Here is a 7,692-nt window from a genome sequence, read left to right on the forward strand (position 1 = left end):
AGTCACTGTAATTCAGCACAATCTCCAGCGCCATCTACTCCCCAGAAGTCAGGCTAGTTCAAAGTCTGCCCCTCTAATCACATGATGGTTCCTCTGGTGACCAGCTTCCAGCCCTAAAGTCATTTTGGGGCCACCAAGAATCACGTCAACAACATAAACTCAGGTGTGACCCCAGGGGCTCCTGAATAACAAAAGCATTGCTATCACTGGGGAATTCCAAGGACTTAAATCTCCCCCAAATCTTCATTTGGGCTTCCCTTGTGGCTCAGACAGTAAAGAATTTGCCCGCAACCCAGGAAACCCAGATTCAATCCCTGGGTTGAGAAGATACCCTGGAGAAGGGAATGGCTACCCACTCCAGTATTCTTGCCTGGAGAATCAGCATGGACATAGGAGCCTGGCAGGCTATGGTCCATGGGGTCATAACAGAGAACTTCTCCTTGGAAAACCCAGGAGGAAAGAAAGCTATGAGGTCCCAACTCAACTGAGAAGAGGTGCCCCCCTCAGCTGGCATGGGGACATAGTGCCAGCACCTCCTCACTAGTGAGATGTGAGTCTCTGAGCATCAGTGGTCTCATCTACAGATGTGGCTTAGTTATTTATGTCTACCCCAGAGTTGTATTTATGTCTGCCTCAGAGTTGTCCTGAAGAGGGCTTCATATGGTGGATAGAACATGCTTGGCATATGCAGGAGCCAGAGAGCATTCAATGGACATGTTTATCTTTGTGGTTATTTTTTCTTCACTCAGGCAATAATTCCACATGATTGGAGTGCATAAAAAGGAAATCTGTGATATACAGGAAGATCAGATCAGATCAGTCACTCAGTCGTGTCCGACTCTTTGCGACCCCATGAATTGCAGCATGCCAGGCCTCCCTGTCCATCACCAACTCCCGGAGTTCACCCAGACTCACGTCCATCGAGTCAGTGATGCCATCCAGCCATCTCATCCTCTGTCGTCCCCTTCTCCTCTTGCCCCCAATCCCTCCCAGCATCAGAGTCTTTTCCAATGAGTCAACTCTTTGCATGAGGTGGCCAAAGTACTGGAATTTCAGCTTTAGCATCATACAGGAAGATGAAGGCTCACAAAGCCAAAGGTCTTAAGCCCTTACTCACCAACCAGCCTGCCTGCTTGTCAACTCTTGACTCACAAAGCAGACAGACATGAGTCAGGGTTTTCAGAGGTGAGAATTGAACACTAAAAAGATGTTTCCATTTAGACCAACCTCACAGGAATCAAGTCCAAAGAAGCAAATACTGAAGCTGGTATTTTACCCAAACATCCAAGGTATGGTAGGTTCCTGACCATCTCTGCTCTCACCACAGCAGGGCAACAGGAGCCATACCTCCTTATCCTGCGGTGAGATCAGAGCTCAGAGACAATTGCCATGGAGCCTCTGCAAACACTGCTCCAACTTCATCCTCACCTACTTCTCTGCAGTAGTTTTGAAAGCAGAGAATCATGTCTTCACACTTATTTTATCACTCTTTGTTCTTTGGATGCTTCAAGTATTTATAAATTAAGATAAACTACCTTCTATAGAATTCAAGAATATGACCCAGTGGTCAGTCTGAAGATTAGAAACATATCCTGGTTCTGTAAAGATAGTCACTTTGGATATTTTCATGTGTCTACTCCCAGGCTTTTGGGTGATGGATTTGTTTCCAGTAACATTTGTTTTCTTTTTATAAAATGAAGAGATATGCTGTGTGGAAAATAGAAAAAAATTAGAAGGAAAAAAAAAGTCAGCTGCCATTCAACCACCCAGAAATAACTGCTGTTAACTTTTTGTGATATAGTTCTGGTTCCTCCTTATACAGGTAATATTTCACTATGAGCATTTTTCCATGTCATTAAAAATTCTATTAAAATATGTGGATGTGGGCCAGGGAATGGAAAGACAGGTGATAGGGGGCGGGGTCAGCAGATGGGACCATTGCTTCCATGCTGAGGCCTTCCTACTGCTTAACTGCAGGCTGCTGCTGCTGCTGCTAAGTCGCTTCAGCAGCCACATCCTTTCTTTCTTTGAGCTTATGTATCTGGAAGTAGATTTTTGCACTCAGCGTAAGATACAGAAGAGGTAGACAAAAAGCTGCTATGTCCATGCCTCTTCACTTATTCAGATCCTACAGCACACAAGGATTAGAAAATGTTCACTGAATTTCCTGTATACTAATCTTTCAGAACCTCCAGCAGGCCATGGGTGCACGTGCGAAAACAAAGTGCAAAACCTGATTGGCTGTGCAGGTGTTGGCTGCAGAAGCATCAGCAAGAAAGGCTAGGGATAGGCTGATGGCAAAGGACCACATCATCTCAGCAGCTGGAAGCAGTCACCTACAGCTTCACCCATGCTGCCTAGCTCTGTTCACTGTCACACACACCACCCTACATGGGCTTCCAAAGGTTCTGGCAGGGCAGGGATCTGTACCCCTGGGTGTAGCAGTGGTGGAGGGAAGCGGATGTGAGGACCCAGCGGCCAGGGTTCCCTGGAAAAGCAGACTGCTGGAGGGTCCCAACGGACAGCGTGTTAGATGCTCCTGAACCCTCCACGCTGCCTTCTGGCTGGAGTTTTAAGCCTTACTGCTGAGGACCAGAGGGGCTGATGAGACCCAGGGGAGGGATGCCTTGGGGTGTGGAACTTGAGTACGTGATGAGGGGCTTTCCTGATGGAGACACTTTTAACAGGATCTGCAGATAGGTTCTCCAGAGAGTTGCCCATCCAAGTCTCACTCACATTCCAGCCTCGTCCCGTGCTTCCCTGTGCATTTCAGCGTTGCCTGCCCCCACCTCATCCCTCATCCCTGTCCCCTCCTTGACCCCCCCCCCCCCCCACCGCATTCTTTACTTGGAATCATGCGCAGTGTTGGCATGTTAACCAACAACTGCCTCAAGGTGGTCCTCAGGCCCACGTGCTAACTCCCAGGAGCTGTTGGTTCATTGCCAGGCTTGGGTTCACTGCACTCCACCCTGGGCATCGGAACAGACAAGTAGAGGCCTGGGGACTTCCAGAACTAGCCACCCAGAGAGTCAAGGCCAGTGTTTTCTGAGTACTTACTACTACCGATGTGTCCAAAAGAGAACAAAAGATAACCCCTATCTTATGGACCTCATGGTCCAGAAGAAAGGAAAGAAAACCATGCGATCCTTCCAGGAGGGGATGACATGTATTATAAAACCAGAGGCCTGGGGATGCTGAGGAGTGACATCCCTTTCCCAGTCTAAGGGCTCAGGGTCTCAGGGAGAGCTTCTGGGGGAAGCTGGGTGTTCAAGGGCCCAGAACAAGTGAAGCTCAAGGATAAAGGATTTCATGGGCTTCAGGGGACTGTGGGGAGCCCTGGAGAGGGTGCCTGAGGCTTGTAAGGTGGGGAGGGCTGTGATTTCCTCTCCCCTCCCAATCACAGCAGTGGTTGGGGGTCAGGTGGTCTGGGGTGACCTGATCCATCCAGACTGCGGGCTCCAGGAATCAGTGGGCTCTAGCCTATTCAGAGAGAGGCTCCACCCCTAACCTCGGGGGCCTGCAGAGCACATCTTATGGCAGCAGCATCACCAGCGCCATCTGTATCTCTGTCCTTCATGTGGGAAATGTCAGGGAAGGGGTTTCCTTCCTCCCGTAGATCAACTTGGGGTGGTGGGACCCAGGGGCAGCAAGGCCACCAGTGTCCAAAAACCCTTGGTTACAACATGCTGGGGCCTCAGATAGGTCAGTGGAGTATCAGGTGACAGGGACCAATCCCAGGTGGCCGTATGGGTGGTGCGCTGATGACGGGGGATCCATGATGAGAACCTGTTCTCTCTCAGGAAGACTGGTCCTAAAAGCTTGAGTGCTGCTAAAAAGGATGTGAACTCTCTCCCCTCATCTTCATTTTCTGCTTTTCTTTTTTAAAAGAACTTTTATTAGAATATAGATGATTTACAATGTTGCAATAGTTTCTGCTGTAAAGTCAATCAGTTATACATATACATATATCCACTCTTTTTTAGGTTCTTTTCCCAGGTAGGTCATTACAGAGTATTGAGTAGAGTTCCCTGCACTATACAGTATGTCCTTATTAGTTATCTAATTCAAATATAATAGTGTGTATATGTTAACACCAGTCTCCAATTTATCCTTCGCTCCCCATTCCCCACTTTCCCTGGTAACCATAAGTTTTGTTTTGTTTTGTTTTTTAACAGCTGTGACTTTATTTCTATCTTGTAAATTGATTTGTACCATTTTCATGCATCTTTTCCAGCGGACTGGCAGTGATGATGACTAGGAGAAGACCATGGCTCACGGCATCCAGGTTCTTAGTTCAAAGCTCCTGTCACCTGGAATGACTGATTTGTTCTCACTCACGGTTCAGACATTCCTGAGGAGGGTCTAGGAACTATTCAGCCAGGTGAGAAGCTGTGTTTGTCTTTGCCAAGGGTGAGGGATGGAATCATTGAATGAGAACCATTGGAAACATTCCCTGTGCACGGGTTGGGTGGGGAGGGGCTGCAAACTGGTCCCTCTCATTTCTCTGGAAACAAGAGCCCAACTCCTTCCACCTGTTCCTGATGGGATGCCTGCGGGACTTGCTTCATGGGTGGGGACAGGGTATTGCCATGAAGGGGGTCTTATCTGACGTTTCTTAATATGTTTTCATCCTTCAGTTCTCCAGAGTTTTAATGCCTCCCGTAGCAGGACTCTTAAGTTATACTGTTTGTTTAGAAACCTCACAAAAAGCTGCATTTCTTTGTGTTTCTGGAGTTCCTGGCTAGGGGCATCCAGCAAAGCTGATGGATAACTACTACATTCACAGACTCTATGACAAACCTGACACTTTTAAAAAAGAATCTCGAATCCTCACAATAACCCTATTATTCTCTCCACCGTTTTAAAAACAAAGAAAGGAAGAGAGGTGAAGTTCCCCTTCAGTCAGCAAGTGTAGATCAGGCATTTCCAGCCTCATCTCCACGCTTCCAGTGGGGGAATCCAGATGAGTGACAGTCAAAGGAGCATTGAGTTTAGCGTCAGGGAGCGTGTCAGTTCACTTGGAGGCGGGCATTTGTGGTCCCCACTGCCTGTGTTAGCTTGGGAACTTTGGCATGTGGACATCACCATGCCTTCATGTCCTTTGAAACAAGAAGGTACGGGACTGAGCCCCCTGAGTCAGTGAGAAGCAGGTGAGCCAGGTCCTCCAGGATGCTGGCGGCACCAGGCAAGCCGTGTGTGTTAATAATATTCCAGGTGTCAGGGAAAGGTTCCAAGGATACAAGTGAAGGTTGGGATGGGCAGGTGTCCTTTCAGAAGATGAAGAAGTGGTGGAGGAAGTTATAGGAATCGATGTGAGATGGGGAGTGGACCCCGTGGGTGGGAGCCAACAGACAAGTCTGGCCAGAAATGGGGGTGGGCGTAGGGGCCGATAAGAGCAAAGCCTCGGGGCCAAGATGCTGGATGAAGGAACGCGGGCTTGGTCCTGAGGATCAGAACTGAAGGGAGGTAGCAGATAAGCTGGGAGGTGTGCTTCCAGGAGACCAAACAGAAAAAGAGGGAGGAGACAGAGGAAGTCAGTGGTACTCAGTCTAGAAGTCATCAGTTTGGGAATGAGGAAGCCCCACATACAAGGAGAACAGGCTGGCCTTAGGGAGTTTAGGGATAGTGACAAGGTCTGTTGCACCACAATGGCAAGAGAAAACTTCCTGATCCTCTGCTGCTATCTCCAGCTCCCCAGGTCCATGAGAGAAAAGAAGGTGAAGTGTAGTTCCAGAATACTCAGTCAACCGTTGTTCAGCCGCTAAGTTGCATCTGACTCTTTGTGACCCCATGGGCTGCAGCACATGCCAGGCTCCCCTGTCCTTCACTATCTACCAGAATTTGATCAGTGATGCTGTCTAACCATCTCATCTTCTGCCACCCTCCTCCTTTGGCCTTCAATCTTTCCCAGCATCAAGGTCTTTTCCGATGAATCGCCTCTTTGCAAAAGGTGGCCAAAACTTCAGCTTCAGCATCAGTCCTTCCAATGAATATTCAGGGTTGATTTCCTTTAGGACTGATTGGTTTGATCTCCTTGCAGTCCAAAGGACTCTCAAGAGGGTCAGTCTGTGTCTTCAGTTCAGTTCAGTTCAGTCGCTCAGTCGTGTCTGACTCTTTGCGACCCCATGAATCGCAGCACGCCAGGCCTCCCTGTCCATCACCAACTCCCGGAGTTCACCCAAACTCATGTGCATGAAGTCAGTGATGCCATCCAGCCATCTCATCCTCTGTCGTCCCCTTCTCCTCCTGCCCCCAATCCCTCCCAGCATCAGTCTTTTCCAATGAGTCAACTCTTCGCATGAGGTGGCCAAAGTATTGGAGTTTCAGCTTTAGCATCAGTCCTTCCAAAGAACACCCAGGACTGATCTTCAGAATGGACTGGTTGGATCTCCTTGCAGTCCAAGGGACTCTCAAGAGTCTTCTCAGACACAAATTCTAAAATTTGACCACCACTTTTCTCCCTCTCTGTGCATTTCCTTCACCACATATTCGGAGACCCCCGCCTGCAACCTCCCCAAGGGGCACAGCCAACCTGAAGGGCATTATATCGTGGCTTCTCAGGGAGCACAGCGGGAATGTCTCAGTCCTTCCATCCCGTGCTGCTACTGCCACCCCGTGGTGGAATCAAGAATTATACTAGTTTCTCCTTCCCAGTTTGGAGCCATCAAGCCTGCCTCTGCAACTGACCTCTGAGCTAATATGGAAAGAATAAGTGGGGCCAACACACAGGAATGTTTCCCTCTTAGAAAGTACAATGTAAGGATTGAATATTAGGTGAAAATATCTTTGGAAATGGGAGTCTTCGTTCAAATGTGCTTGGGATTCTCAATTTTAGAATCAATACGAAACTGATTTAGTATAAAGCAGATCACCAGCAAGGACCTACTGTATAGCACAGGGAACTGTATTCAGTATTTTGTACTAACTTACAAGGGAAAAGAATCAGAAAATGAGAATATACATATCTGAATCACTTTACTGTACAACCGAAACTAACACCACATTGTAAATCAGCTATACTTCAATTAAAAAAAAATAAGTTAAAATAACATATTTAGAGAGACATCTCTCTTGCTGCTGCCATGGCTCCCTTACATCAGAACCAAAGACACTGTCTTTGGTTTTTGCTAAATATAGGAGGAGGGCTGCCTGGACTGCTTGGATGGAGAAGTGGAGGTGATGTGGCAACAGCACCCCGCTGCTGACCCCACCTGTGCACAATCTGAAGAGACCGTCCAGTCACGTGAGCCAGGATGAATCTCAGCCTCTCTGTTGATCTGTTTGCCCATGTCCCTGGAGGGATCAAATCCAGCATTTCTCAGAATGTCCTCATCCATTAATGGTTTCCTTTTTTTTAGAGCTGTGGCTTCGTTTTTGGAAGGCATAAACATGATGCCCTCTGTAAAACAGGGTGTGAGCAGGTTTGCGGGCAGTTACAAGTTACAGCAAGGTGGGGATGAACTTTGGAACAACAGCTGCAAGTTTGAATTGCACCCATGGAGAGCAAGGGACTCTGTGTGAGTTATTTAACCTCCTGTGAGCCTCTGTTTCCACATCTGTAAAGTGGGGATGCTCGTTATCTTGCAGATGGTTTGTAAGGATTGAACGAAGTGTGTTTTCTCTCTAGTTCACTCACCCCAACCCTTTTAACAAGGTCTTCTTTACTTCCAGCACTGTTTAAACTGTGGTCCC

The sequence above is a fragment of the Bubalus bubalis genome, chromosome 8 (assembly GCF_019923935.1).
Source record: "Bubalus bubalis isolate 160015118507 breed Murrah chromosome 8, NDDB_SH_1, whole genome shotgun sequence".
NCBI classification, from domain to species: domain Eukaryota; kingdom Metazoa; phylum Chordata; class Mammalia; order Artiodactyla; family Bovidae; genus Bubalus; species Bubalus bubalis.